Source organism: Urocitellus parryii, chromosome 7, assembly GCF_045843805.1.
Source record: "Urocitellus parryii isolate mUroPar1 chromosome 7, mUroPar1.hap1, whole genome shotgun sequence".
NCBI classification, from domain to species: domain Eukaryota; kingdom Metazoa; phylum Chordata; class Mammalia; order Rodentia; family Sciuridae; genus Urocitellus; species Urocitellus parryii.
Genome location: NC_135537.1, coordinates 113,219,966 through 113,235,379, shown reverse-complemented (window position 1 = coordinate 113,235,379; position 15,414 = coordinate 113,219,966). Strand labels below are relative to the sequence as shown.

Sequence of the window (15,414 nt, the reverse complement as noted above, 5' to 3'; positions counted from 1 at the left end):
GTTTCACGACACTTCAAGATAAACCTGTAGGAACACTAACTTCATTCACTTTGGGCTCTTTTAACTTGCTCAGGGCCTTCACCTGGCTGTTAGAACACTTGTAAAGTATTACCGTGTGCTTGCTCTATGTGATTTTGCCATCACTGAAAGATGCAGATTCAGGTTAGAAATTGCAATTGTATACATCAACACATTTATTTATTATCTTACTTAATAACCCATTGTTTTCCCAATCCAGTTTGCACAATACTGTGGTTCATTGACATTTATCATAGGATTCATAAGAACCATTTTTGGGGGATGCAGTATTGTAGTACAGGTCTGTGTTTTGGTAAGAGTGCATCAAGACAGAAGATAGCTTTGTGTAGTGATTAGAGCAGGAGTTTGGGAGTTAAGCTCCACTCGATGTGAATTCAAGCTCCCTTACTATTTACACAAATTCCGGAATGGACTTGACCTTTCTGAGCCCCCCTTATCTCTCACCATCTCAACATTGCTCCTCTGTTCCTATTTATACACCTCTCAGAATGCCATGCATCAAGAGAAGATCCTTGAGGACCACCAGACAGGCCTCATGAAGGAGGAAGAGGAATATAAAGTGGCCTGAGAAGGAAAGACAGTGAAAGGGGACATTTCCCCCAGAGAGATTACTGTGAAAGAAAGGTGTGTTGATGGAAATGTGATGGTCAGTTGGGAGTTGGAAGCAGTGCAGGCAGCACAGAGACAAGTTTGATGACAGGTGAAAGAGAGCATAAAGGGAAATGGATAGGGAGGTGGTAAGGGAGTAGGTTGTGGGAAGCAGAGTATGCAAATTTTTACAGAGTATGCAAAGTGAGGAATAAGCCTCCTGAACAAACCATTTCAAAAGAATTCTGTTATATCCTCTAAAGATGAGCAAACACCAGTTTTTTAAAAAGATATACTCTAAGGCAGGGCCAGAAATACTTTTGGGTGTTGTAAACCCACATCTGCCATAGAAATATGTGCATCCACAATAGTTAGTCCTTTCATGGTTTGTATCTTATTTTTCTTCGTGTGTGTGGCAGGGGGTAATGATGATTTTAGTAATTGGAACCTCATGGTAATATTACGGTTGCTATTTATAAAATATATAAGCACATTTCTCAACAGTTTGCCTAAAGTAAGTGCTTGATCAATATCGGCTATTATTGTAAGTACATATGTATGCAAAGAGATCTGGCAAAGTGTTACAACAGCTTATTAATCATGGTCATTTCTAATTCATGGAATTTCAATTATTTTTTTACCATTCTTGACCTTTTCTCCATAATTTGAATTTTCCCAGTAAACATCGTGTCATTTTTATAAAAACCATAAAGGTTTATTTTTTAAAAATCCATACTTAGCAATAAAAAGTAGGAAATGTAGTCCAGTAAGATACAGTTGTACTTGTAACCACCTTTTGAATGACTATGCTGAATTGTTTAACCCCTTAGTGCTAAAATCTCCATCTTAGAGAAAGGTCCTTGTTTTGCATGTTCATGATTAAATGGTGTGTTATATCTAAGAGGTCTTTACAAACCAAGGAGCTCCTTAATGAGAAGTAGGTTCTCCTCCACTGTGAACCCTTGAGTTAACAGTTTTAAAATGACAGATTTTAATTTTTTTAGTTTCTAGATCTTACATCAAGTGTTCAAGGGTTTTAAAGACAGAAGACAAACAAATGTCCCCCAGGGCAGGGAATTACTGTTGTATTCTCACTGCTTGTCACAGTGACTGATACACTGTGGATATCATATGCATGTTTTTATATTGATTGAATAAATGAATGAATGAAAGCTGAATCCAAGGCCTGGGTTCTGCTTGGGAGGTAAGGAGAGTCACACCCATTGCATACTAAAATTGAATTAGGAAATTTAGAAAAAATAGATGTAAACAATTTGATTTTAACTTATGAAATGTGAAGAACAGAAAAAAGGCCCATGTGAGCAAGACACATGCAAAAATATTGGTGACAGCAGGAACCATATCACTCAGAGGAGGGCCATGGGTGGGGTTCCAGGTTTTATCTCAAATGCAATGGGATTGTAGAACTTTTATTCAAGGGTGGCCATAATCTTATTTTCATTTCAGAGGCGGGTATTGGGAATCAAACCCAGAGCTTCCTGCATGCTAGGCAAACACTCTACCACTGAGTTATTTCCCCAGCTCAACTCATTTGCTTTTTCAACATATGATAGATTCTGGGCGAGAAAGGGGCAGAGAAAGGCTGTATGATGGTCCCGGGAGATGTAGTTGTGAGGTGGTGCTGACTATTTATGGACAGAGGCCATGGAAAGAAGTGGGTAGATTTGAGATATGGTTTGAGGTAGAGCTGGTAAGACTTGACGCTAACCAAAAATGGAAGGGCAACCTTATTTAACCCTGACTACTGCATCAAGACAGCAGCGTTGCTGCTCTTCATGCCAGCAGTATCTCCCCCAAACTCTACTCATGGCTTTATTTTCCTGCAGGTACTTATTACCATGGGACATACTAAATGTTACTTGTTTTCCTATTTTTTTAAAAAAAGATGTATTTATTATTACTTGGATTTTTGTCTGTTTTGTTTCATAGTATATATCTGATGATGCTTGATATATACTAGGTGTTCAATAAAAATTTATCATCTTATTGAACTAAGGAGTAAGTAAAGAAATAAATGAGGATAAGAGACAGGGATATGTATAGATTTTTTTTTAAGTTGGCTATTGCTACTTAACAAACAAGCCCAGAATCTTTGTAGTACATAACAACAAACATTGATTTTTTTCTCACTCATGAGTCTGTGAAACAGCTTGGGTAGCAGTGCTTCACGCTGCAGGTCTGTTGAGCTGGCTTCTTACTAGGGTGTGGGGTGACTCTGTCCCTGAACATTTTCATTATCCTTAGACCATTAGTTACTGGGGTCTTATATTTTAAAGATGGAAACAGAACAAAAGACAAAGTCATACGATCCAGCATATTTAAAGGTTATGTTCATGTCATATCTACTGGCCAAAGTCATCATGGCCAAATTCAACTTCAAGAGAGTATATTCTACCTTCTCCAGTGGAGGATACTGCAAAGCCACATAGCAAAGGAGTGTGTTATATCACAGCAGGGAAGGAGTGAAGATTTAGGAACAATAACCTAATCTATCAATATGACTGCCACATCTGGCTTCAGCAACTAAGGGGTGAAATTGCCACTTATCGATATAGGGAAGACCAGAGCAGGACCAGGTACGGGAGGGCATATGACAAATGCCAGGAGTTCAAATTTGGACCTGAAAAATCCAGTGAGACTGTCAATAGCATATGTTGCAAGAAGTAGAAGTATAACTAGCTTAAACAATAGCAGATTGTACTGGATAATGTAATTAAAAAGTCTAAGGAGGATCTGTAGAGCTTCAGGTATAGCTGAATCCAGGGTCTCAAAATATCTCACAAGGAATTTGTTTAGCTTCAGTTTCTCTGTTGTCTCTCTTTTGGCTTCATTGCGATATTCCAAGGTAACGGGGCTGGGGATGTGGCTCAAGCGGTATCGCGCTTGCCTGGCATGCATGCGGACCAGGTTTGATCCTCAGCACCACATACAAATAAAAGATGTTGTGTCTGCGATAACTAAAAAATAATAAATATTAAAATTCTCTCTCTCTCTCTAAAAAAAAAAAGATATTCCAAGGTAACAGGATGGACCCTGGCATCCTCAGAATCACCCTTAGTTTAGTGATTTTAGTGATGACAGAAAGAAGGAGAACTTTTCTCTTTCAGTGTCCATACATCATCTAAGGAGTGATGCATGTTGTTTCACTGAGGTCATATGTCCATTGATGAGCCATTTATGATGGTCTGTGTGGCTGGGATATCATGATAACCCTTCTGGATCATCTCTGGGGTTGGGTGTCAAGGTTGTGGTAACTGTAAGAGGGGAATGGTAACAAAACAGAAGCAAGAGAGAGGATTATAAAATATGAGGGCAGGCAAAATATTTAACTAATATAATCAGTTTGGGAAGTTCAGAGGGTAGTTGCTTTAGTTTGGACCTGGAATGTCTCCCAAAGGCCTATGGCTTGGCTGTCATCCCATGGCACCCTTAGGAGGTGGTGAAACTTTTAGGAGAAAGGACTGGGTGGAAAGAAGTTAGGTCATTGGGAGCATGCCTTTGAAGGGCTATTGAAACCTTGGCCCCTCCTCTTTCTTTCTCTTTTTGCTGTCCAGCTGCCATGAGGTGAAAAGTTCTCCTCCCCTATGTGCTCCCACCATGATGTGCTGCTTTCCCACATGTCCAAAAGCAACAGGTCACCTGATCATGAGGTGAAACTTCTGAAACCATGAACCCAAATAAACCTTTCTCAGGTATTTGTTACAGTGGTAGAAAGTAGACTAACACAGTAGTTGAATTTAAGCATCTGAATTTCATTAGCCAAGTCCAATGGAAGACAAATTTAGGTATGGTCTATAACACATGGTACCAAGAGGCCTGGAAAGAATGATATTACCTATTGGAGTGAGAAGGGAAGAGAGCCCATTGTCCTGTAAAATGAATGCATATTTTATGTAACAAATCAATTTGATTACAATATTGTAGACATTTCTGGTATATCATGAGGAAATGTGTGTTTTTAAAACAAACACCTGTGGTGCACTTACTATATGCCAACACTGTTCTAAGTGTCTTACAATCCTCACAAACATTTTGTAAAATTGATATTACTGTCATCTCCATTTTACAGATGAGGAGACTGAGGCACAGATTGGGTACAAAACTTGTCTGAAGTACACAGGTAGTATGTCAACAGTCAGTTTTCAAACTAAGAAGTCAGCTCTGGAGTTCTTAGGAATAAAATTTCACGCAGTTAAATGTCTTTCTAGAAAATGTGAAATTTTGTCTGTCCCCTCATCCCCAATTCCGTAGCACTCCCAGATTTTCACCTGATGCTCTGGATTTGTTGTGGGGTACACATGTGGTTTGGCTCCTCTGAGACCCACGTCTCTGAGGATGAAAACTGAGAATGTTGAACCATGGAGGTTAGTGGAGTTAACTCAGGGGGTAGGGTGGCGGGGTGGCCAGCAGGAGAAACAGATGCTGCTTCAGTCTGGAAGAAACAAGTGTTTGCTCCAAGCCCTGCTTTAGAAAGCCTCTTTGTTTTATGACTCTGGGTGCAAGCAACCCTTTTAATTTTGTGTTTTGGATTCCAGCCATAGGAGGCCTTCTTTAATGTAGCAGATGGCTGGAGACAGGCGAGCCAGGTTCTTCCACTCTAAAACAAGCTGCCTTCCCCAGAGAGGAGTCTCCTAATTATGTTGTTCTGAAAAAGAAAGAGATAAGTTAAAATGGGCACTTTAAACGTACACCATCAGTAATGCAACCACTGTTTTGAGCATCTGCAAACGTGGAGATCAGGAGAGCCTTTGAGAATATGATGAAAGCTATGGGCTTTGTCTGCAGAAAATTCGTACCTAGGTATAAATGAAAAATGTGCACAAGGGGCTCATGGATTCTCTGACATTTTCTCTGAAGCTTCGAGATCCCTGTACTTCAAATGGAGGCAGCTTCCATTCTTTTACTTTTCTCTTCCCAGTACATTACGATTTCAACTTCTCAGTTGTGAAAATAAAGGGATTTGTCTGTGAACTCTTACGGAAGCATTTCATGCCAGATCACCAAAGATTCACTGGAAAAAAAGCCTTTCAAATATTCTATAAAATCACTTTAGTGTAATATCTGGTTGACATGGAATTTGGGTTCATTCTTTTAAAGATGAACATGAAAGTTCTTTTGGCCAATTTTAACACAGTGATTTTTTTCTCTCTCTCTGAACTGTGGAGTATGTCTTTGTGCATCACTTCTTGGGAACTCGCCCTTCTTGGAACTCTTTTCTGTTTAGCTCTGGCTCTAGCACTGTTTTCAATATTAAGGATGGGGGAAGGGGTTGCTCTGCCAATAGAAGGACATACAAGGATTTCTCAGAGTTGGGGATGGAAGTTTTATTGTTTCTAAGGATCCTGTCTGGAGGAGCCATACAAACTGATGTCTACTTTTTATGGCTGTCTGTAGATGTGAGGTGTCTTTGACTTATCTACCCAGAGCCCTTTGAGGATCCTTGTGATGTCAATTGCTGATACATCTATGCTGTGTAATGTCCCCCAAATGCCATTGCATTCTTCAAGCTCTACTGGGGCCTGAGAGTTATTTAGGCAGAATCTTCTGAGCTATTACAGCAATTTGTGGAATTGAGATATTTTTTACGGATATTCAAAACCAAACCAAATTGGCTCAAATGACTTGACATATAAAAATAAAACTTAAAAATAATATGAAGTAGGTTAATTCCAATTTTTCATGTTCCATGCATTGTCCCATTTCCTGAAAATTGCCTCCTTCTTAGATCTAGAAAATTCAAGATGGGAACTAAACATTGAGGCTAATTCTCTATGTGAAATGAATAAACCTTTTGAAAATTTTGAAAGAAAAGGTCCATTTCCTTTTTTAACACCCAATTAAAGAAAAACTATCTGGGGTTTAAATCAAGGTTTCTTAACCTCTGCACTATTGACATTTTGGGCTGGATAATTGTTGACAGAAGATGGCTGCTCTGGCATTACAGGATGTTTAGCAGCATCCTTGGCCTCTGCCCACTAGGTGCCAGTAGCACTGCCCTCCTCCTTGTGGCAACCAAGAAAGGGTTCAAACTGCCAAATGTTTTTCCTGGGTGCGGTCACCCTTGGTTGAAAAGCACTGGCCTAAATTATCCAGAAATAACTTTCTCTACTAGTACGACAAAATTGAATATTGAAGCTGCTGATCCTCTTGATCAGGTAGGTGGCTAAACTGAAAAAGCAGTTTGTCTATTTTGTTGTCTATTGGATTGTATCTACATGTTCAGAGCATCCTGTTCTATATTTGTTCTTAGATCAAAAACAGGGTCTTCCTTATTCCATTCCTAAGGCTCTGGCAAGCCTGATCATTTGATAATCTTCTTGACATTATATAGATAGCGAAAGTTGGACTTCCTATACCTTTGAAGTCTGGGTAATTTCTCAATCCTTTTGGAAGGCTCATGCTGGCTGCTGGAGTCTCCATTCCTCCCTTCTATATAAATATCTCTTCCAACTAAAGACCTAGGCTGACATAGTAACTCAGAGAGATTGGAGTCTCTGGTTGATTTTATCAATATATGAACTCATAGTTCAGGAAGCAAAACTGTTGGCTTTAGGATTACATATGTAACTATTGAAAAGGAATCCTGTAATCACAAATTGTTCTTACATATGTGCAAACAATTTGTTTGGGTAGGGATTTTACTGGCTGTTTGAAGTGAGGAGTGGCTCTAGCATACGAAATATTTAAACCAAATTGTTATGTCCTGTAATGTTCAACAAAGCACTCGGTAAACACCAGTTCTGAATAAAAGGTATCCTCTAAGGCAGGGTCAAGGCACTTCTGGGAGCTGTAAATCCATACAGGCTCCAGAAATATTTGCCTTCCAAGAGTTGGAAATTTCTGAATTAACAACAAATAAGCAGTGAGTGTGACAAAGAGTTAAAGCACACAGACTTTACTTTCACAAAGTTTATGATGTAGTAAAGAAGTTTAACATGCAGACCTGATGTAGACCTGAGATTGCAAATTGATGGCCAGCAGGCTAAATTGGACCATGGATTTGTTTTGTTTGGCTTGTACAGGGTTGGCCTCCTGAATGTCTAAGAGAGGGAGAAGAAGGGGGAGGAGAGAGAGGGTGGGTGGTGGAGGGAGAGATTGCTAAAGAGATAAACTGATATTTGGTTTTTGCATAAAAAATACAAGTTTTCAGCTTCCTTTGAAAAATAAGATTTGCCAACATTGGGCCCTTATCCCTACATTTCCCCCTGGTAACAGTTGGCTAGAGTAGAACAGCAGCTGTTCTCTTTGGTGGGAGCAGACACTTTCTGGTTCCCGACTCTGGCTCACTTTCTCCCTCACCAGGCCTGTCACCATTTGAGGTGGCCACTTCAATGCTGAGACTTTTGCAACCTTTCTTTGGTCTTTTCTCCATGGAAACAACTTACTAGAGCCTGGAATAAAAAGAAAGACAAACAAACAAAATAGCTGCCTCATTTGTGTATCAGTGATATGACACTGGCTCTGGTAATGGAGATGGCAATAAAGGCAATAAGAAATTGTCAGATTTAGGTTGTATAGTATTTGAAGACAGATTTAGTAGAACTGATGAATTGTATTAGTCTGGGAATTGATTAAACAATGATTTCAATTTTTCTTTTTAAAATTTTTTTTAGTTGTTGATGGACTTTTATTTTCACTTATTTGTATGTGGTGCTGAGAATTGAACCCAGTGCCTCATGCATGCTAGGCAAGCATGCTACTGCTGAGCCACAACTCCAACCCTCTTTCCTTTTCTTTTTTTCTTTTCTTTCTTTCTTCTTTCCTTTTCCTCCCTCCCTCCCTCCCTTCCTTTCTTCCTTCCTTCCATCAAGGGTTGAACCCAGGGGCCCTTAACCACTGATCCACATCCCCAGCTTTCTTTTATATTTTATGTGGAGCCAGTTGCTGAGTTGCTTAGGGCTTTGCTAAATTGCTGAGACTGGCTTTGAACTTGAGATCCTCCTGTCTCTGTCTCCCAAACCGCTGGGATTACAAGCGTGCTCCGCAGCACCCGGGCCCCAGGTTTGATTTTTAATTGATTTTAAAGAGAAAACTTATAATGGAATAGTGGAAAACCAGTATTGACCTTTTAAAATTAAAACAAAAGTATTTAAAAATTTTCCTCACTAGTGCTTTCCAAATCAGGTGCCCTAGGTGGTTTCAGTATCATATTCTGGGAAATGCTAACACTTTGGGGAATTTGGAGGGTAAAGGGGAGAATCTCAAACACTGGGAACAGAGGGGTGACATTTATCAGCCTGTGAGTGTCCTCTCTGCACCCTTGGCCCACTTGTCCAGGCCTGCATATCCAGGAGGTGGGGGAGTGAGAATTCCAGGGCTTCAAGATTGCCCTTCTTCAATTATGGCTGCATCCAGGAGGAAGCTGTAAGTTGTTCAGAAACTTGCTTTGAAGCGACTTTTCCACAGTAAGAGGACTCTTTTCCGTTCAGATTTATATTATAAATAAATAAAATTAGCGAACTTATGTTTGAAAATACTTTTCTCGCAGGCCTGGCCATTGACGCGAAGAGCCTAGGAGTGATCGGAAGTTGGGGTTTGCAGGCTCAAAGCCAAGCGCCGAAGCTTCCATGGGCTGTCTGGATAAGGTGGCCCTCCCTTCCTCCCAGCAGCGGTCACTGGGCCCTGGCGCGCATGCGCCGACCCCAGCGGGCGTCCTCCCAGGCTTGCTCCTTCCCTCCCTCCCTCCCTCCCTCATCCGGGTCCTGGGCAAGCGGGCTCCTTGCCCGTGTCCTGCGGCCGAGCTGCTAATAAAGTTGCAGCGCAGGGAAGCGCAGCGACGGCGCCAGAAGAGCGCGCCCAGCCGGCCCGCTACTGAGTGAGGGGCCCCGGGGCGGGCGAACGGGGCCGGAGGCTGCTGGCTTGGTCCGGACGCGGCTTGTCTTCAGGCCCTAGCCGGGCTCTGGCTGAGGCGGGGGCGTTTGGTCGCAGGCGGGGCAATAAGGACCCAGGGCCTGTGGGGCGGGAAGTAGGCCTAGTCCAGCCTGTCAGAGTCCCGGCGGGCAGGGATGAGACTGTCCAGCTGGCTGCAGAGGCCTCGCCTGCGGTCCGGGACGTCCTGAGGCGGGACCGGTTCTGGCCCTTGTCCCACCTTCGCGGTTCGCGCCTGGAAGGTGGAGGCAAGCGTTCTGGGCGACCCCGAAGGGCTCCCCGGTCCCACTTATGTCCAGGGGAATCAGTTTGCTACCCTACCGCTTCTCAGCACCACCCTCCATACACACCCCTGATAGGATTGCCCTGTTCAGGGGAGCAGCTAGGTTTGCTGCACCGCAAAGGTGTCCAATGGTCTGATGAATCTGTGCCGCTGTTTCTTTGTGTTTCAAAGATAAGGATCCACGCTTATCGGTGGGAATTACACTCTGGGCATTGGTGACCTGCTGCTGCACTCAGCTGGTACTTAGATCTGGTTTCCACCACTTGCCATGTCAGCTTTCAGCATTGCAAAGATTTCTTGTACTTCATATAAACTTCCATAAGCTGCAAAGGAGAATGTCCAAGCAATGTTTCTTTCCCATCACCATGTTCACCCCTGCCAGGTCCTTAAATATTAGAACTAAATTCATTTTCCAGCCCCCCCCCCACCTTCTCTTTTTCCTTCTTCCCTTTTCAACTGCTGTTATTACGTGGAGTTTGGAGCCTAAGCTTTGAAAACTCCCTTGTGGCGCCTGTCTTAAGTCCGAGCATGCTCAATAGCAAAAACAGATTGGGGTTGCAAAAAAGAACCCGGGTGAGGATAGTTGGGGTATTTGGAGATTTGCCCGTTTCCTGACCAAATGTTTCAATTCTGGTCTTGATGACTTTGGAGAATGGAGCATAGGCCAGCCTAGAGGTGAGGAATGCCTGAACACCCTAGGCCAGATTTTTATCTGAACTGTAAACACAATGTTTCCTGACCAGCTGGAGGTCTGGTGGGTGGGAGCAGGGAGCATTCCTGGCTGTTTTGCGTTTAAATGGGTGTGGTGCTAAGTATATCTTGTTTACCTTGTCTTTCTATTGGAAATAGTTTTGGAAGTCTGGTTGGGTTTGTCACATCATGCCTGTTGCCTAGCACTACCAAAAGTATTCTTATCTAGTAACAAAGACTGGATAGGTGGAGATTGAGGCTTGGTTTCACTGAAGTTGAGGGAAAAGGTCCAAGTGTTTTTTGTTTGTTTTTTTGGCACTGGGGATTGAACCCAGGGACACTTTACTACTGAGTTACATTCCTAGCCCTTTTTATCTTTTTTTTTTTTTTTTTTTTTAAATTTAGAGATAGGGTTTTGCTAAATTGCTGAGGCTGGCCTTGAACTTGGCCATCATCCTGCCTAAACCTCCCGAGTCCCTGGAAATTTTACAGGCATGTGCCACTGTACCAGCAACAAGTGTTGTTTTAATTCTTTTAAAAACTAGAGTCCTTAAATTTCCTTAGAGAACTCAGAATGCTAAGTGGATTAGTTTTAATTTTAATTTAAAAGTTGAAAGCCTTAGTTGCAGTAGATTAGTAACATTCCAAATAGTTTAATATTTCTGCCAAATGCCAATGTGGTAGTGTCTGTTTGCAGAAGCAATACCTACACTCAGTATATCACATATGGATCTGATATCATTTTGAAATTAATGTGTTCCAAATTCTGTAAGAAGTTATTTGTGGATTTATTACATATTCTTTGTATATATTCTATATATGTTTTTTTTTTAAATTTAACCCCTTTGGTTAACTTTTTTTGAAGGAGATGTCTAAGATAAACCCTCAAATTATAAAAATATAAAACAACTAAGAAAGAGACAGTTTAACAAATTATAACCTTCATAGTAGTTATATATGTGCTCAGGTTTTAAAATTTTGGATTATACATATTATGTCTAGATTTTTAAAATTTTATTTTTGTTTATCATTGTGTGATCATCAATATGCATCCTCTTTTCCTTCCCTCTATATGCTGCTCCTGCAGTCAGTCCTTGTTATCTAATTGCTGTTAGCACATAAACTGTTGTTTATCATAAATGCCCATTCATCATTTTGTGTCTCTATTACTTTCAAATCATAGCTGAAATAGGAAGTAAAGGTGGACTGACTTTCCTTTTAAATTTTAAATGTGTCCATATGATATGGTTTAGTTAAAAAAATGAAGAGAACTGGAAAAAATGAAATTTTTGTAGGTTCTATACACATCTAGTAGTATTATCTTTTTGTCTGGTTCACTGTGGTAGGCACCACAGAAATGGGTAGATTGATATGCTCATTTCTTTTCCCTCTGGCAAAGTGAGCTATTAATTTCAGTGGGAGACTGTGGCAGAATGTTGTTACTAATGAGGTTTGAATCAGATTGTTGTTTACTGTTGGTTATGTAACATGTTGCTGGGAGTATTATTAAACATTGCATTCTGTAGCAAGGTAGAAAGGCAAGTTCATTCTGCTTACCCTCTTCACTGGATTTTAATTCTTAGCTGAACCTGAAGGCACATTAAGAGTGCAACCATAATTATACCTGGACAACCTGTTTCCTGTTTTCATCATGAACTCAAACATTATGATTTGCAGTGATGATCTTTTTTGCCTTTGGGTTAAATAGAGTCAATGTGTTTTTCCTGTCTGCCGAAAATAGATTTGTAACTTGGTCAAATCAAATAATTTAGTGTTTTGAAGACTGGGCAGTAAAAAACCAGTTTCTCATTTCTTAGGAACTTATTTTTAAAAACTTCATTTCTTAATATATTCTTTGATTATGTTTTATGTAAATTTTAATATTACTAGTAGCTTGAAGAATATTTGAATTAAAACAAACCTTTTTTGTTTATGACTTATCAATGTTTATTGTTACCAGATGTATTTGTTGGTTTAGGCAGTGAGCTCCACATCTGGGTGAATTTCAGAGCTGATATGAATACACTGAAGGATATAGGTACCTTTTTCTCCCTGGGTTATCAGACTTCCATATTTTCTTTATTTCTAGAGAGCCTATGTTCCTTGTCTCCTTTTTGTGCTTACAAAAAAGAAGCCAACATTTGTATTTCTTTAGATACTATAGGCACCTTATATTGTATGGTTGGGCCTTCTGTCTACTCAGTCTGTTAGACATTGGAGAACATTTCATTTTGTAAAGAACAGAAGTAGAACAGAGGAATTATTTGTATCTCTACCAATCTAGATATTGGAGAAAAGAGTATCTGAGTAGGTAGGACTCAAGATAGCTGGACTCAAGATACAGAAGCTTTTTTGCAAAAGGATGATGAAGGATCCCTGGAAGCTGACCTGTGTCTTATACCTTGTTTTTTTTTTTTTTTTTAAATTTCTGAAGTTAGAATAATAGTAATTGTAAGTGTCAGTGCTGGGTGTTTTAGCTCATTACCACTGTCATATGCCTTTTACCTCTACTCAAAACTCTGAACCTGAAAGAGTTTTTTTTTTTTTTAATTTTAAGTAGAAGGTCAAGATTTATAACTCTTTTGAAAGAATTATAAAAAGCTGGAGTATTATTAGGACCAGCTGAATTCCATCTCATAGCTTATATATTCTAATAGTTTTTTGTTTTAGAGCTTAGAAAGATAGAGTCATTACAGAGTTCTTAGGGTTTTTTAAATAAATATTCAGCTAAATCTGGGCTCTTTGTGAGGTATATATATATGCACACACATATTATTTGTGTGTATATACATATATGTACACACACATTTTTCAGTATGCATATATCTATTCTGTGGTGAACTGGGAAGGTAGGGAAGGTATTGGTTTAGTATTTTCAGTGACTTTCCCTCCTGCTTTTATTGTATCTTAACTTAGTTGGGATAATATTTTGGAAGACAGAGGTACATTTTATAAATAGGTTTGGCTCTTCAATCCTTTGGGGGGCCCACTTCTGTCTATAAAATGTCTGTAATTTGTAGATTGGTACTCTATGGAAATATGAAAATGCTTTTATCTGTTGTAGTGAGATTTTAACTGAATGTAACAGGAAAAAAAACAGTGTCCCCTTCCCAGCTTTCTCAGAGCATAGCAACTGGTGTGCTGAGAGGAGGTTTATACTTTTCAAATTTAACCATGATCTCAAAATATGGCTTGTATTTTCAAGGCAAGTTTTGTTTTGTTCAGTTTTGTTTTCATGCTGTGTTCACCTCATCTACCATCCTATCTGGTAGGCTGTATAACTTGGGATCTAGTTATTCTGGTTTGTGTATTCCCAGAAAGAGGGGGTACTACAGAAATAATTCAAAGTCATTATTCTGTTTTTTTCTCCTTTATTCATATCTTTTGGCCCACTTAAATATATAGTTGATTTATTGATCATTTCCCACTCTTTGGAGTTGAATATAAATGAAATGAATGATGACTAGAACTGAAAAGTTACCCTGAGCCTTATTTACTCATTTTTCTACTAAGTGAGGGACTTGAACTCTGGGATGTATGAAATAACTGGAGAACGTCTTTTGAATTGGAATATATGTTGTGGGCCCAGGTTAGCTTTTTATTCTTCAGATACACATCTAACAGTAATAATTTGATATCTGCATTTGTGGATTATATAATTTTAAAAAAAAAGCACTCTGAAGATTGACCAGCTCTGTGTCTGATCCTGTTCCTGCAAGCCTGTAGAGGCACACTCAAAATCTTCTGGTAGCAATGTAGGAAATCTTGCAGGCTCTGTGGAGATGAGTGATACATCTAGATCAGACTCTGCTTAATTAGAGGATTTAAAAGGAGCAGGTGAAGGTTAAAGAGTGATTAAAAACTGGGAAATAAAAGTCTGGTGTGGGAGATAGAAAAGTAGAGACTTGTGTGGGCACAAAGAATAGGCAAGAAAATTATATTGTGAAAAGTGTTAGGGATCATGAGTTCAGCTCTTGAAGAGCTTTCAATCTGCTTTGAGAACTTTTAATGTCTTCGGAAATTGGAGGGTACAATTGGAAAAAATGGTGATTTAAGTATTTCTATAGGAAAATAATTTTGGGTGCCCATATGATAGTATTCTGTCTTCCTTATAGATATTCTCAAAAAGAAAATAATTTCTGAAACAAGAAGAACTATGGGCTTTTGGTTTTTCTCTTTTCTGCCTGCAATCATGAATGTAACTTATAAGTTCTATAGTTATCTTATAAATCCAATGTAGTAATTGGATTTAGGTTGCTTTGATAGTTGTCATAAGTCTCTATTCTTGGAGATTCTTGATGACTGCTGTTGACATTAGAACCACAAGGGTGCCAGGTGTGGTGGTACATACCTGTAATCCCATATGCTTGGGAGGTTGAGGCAGGAGGATTGCAAGTTCAATGCCTGCCTCAGCAACTCAGTGGGACTGTGTCTCTAAATAAAATATAAAAAAGAGAGGGCTGGGGATGAGGCTCAGTGGTTAAGTGTTCCTGGGTTCAGTTCCTGTATCAAAACAAAACAAAAGAAATACCCATGAGGGTAAGACAATTTTAAAGCTTTACCCCACAAATCCCCTAGTAAGTTTTCCTTGGATGTATATGTGCATGAGGCTTTCTTCTTTTTCTCATGATCCTGAGCTTCTCGATTCTTAAACCTATTGCATAACACATGACTCTTTTTTGTGGGTGTCTGGTGCTGGGGATTAAACCCAGGGCATTGTGCACATGATGCAAGCACTCTACCAACTGAGCAATGTTCCCATCTCAACATGTGATTCTTACTAAAAATATGGGAGGTAGGGCCCTACTTTCTTTTAAGCTTAATGAATGAATTTTTAGAGATGGTTTGAGTGATTTTTAAGTGCTCACTTGTGAATCTTTTTTTTTTTCCATTCTCTCTTTGGCTCAAGTGATCCTAGGCAACTA

At 39.7% G+C, this 15,414-nt stretch overlaps 1 protein-coding gene across 1 annotated transcript in view; it reads left to right on the top strand.

Moving 5' to 3' along the window:
* The first annotated feature begins 9,409 nt into the window (after positions 1-9,409).
* Positions 9,410-15,414, top strand: part of LOC144256290 (phosphatidylinositol 4,5-bisphosphate 3-kinase catalytic subunit delta isoform-like) — a 36,845-nt gene continuing 30,840 nt past the window's right edge. The window contains exon 1 of the mRNA XM_077801429.1: positions 9,410-9,463. The gene's annotated coding sequence lies outside the window, so the exon portion shown is untranslated. The remainder of the gene's footprint in view (positions 9,464-15,414) is intronic.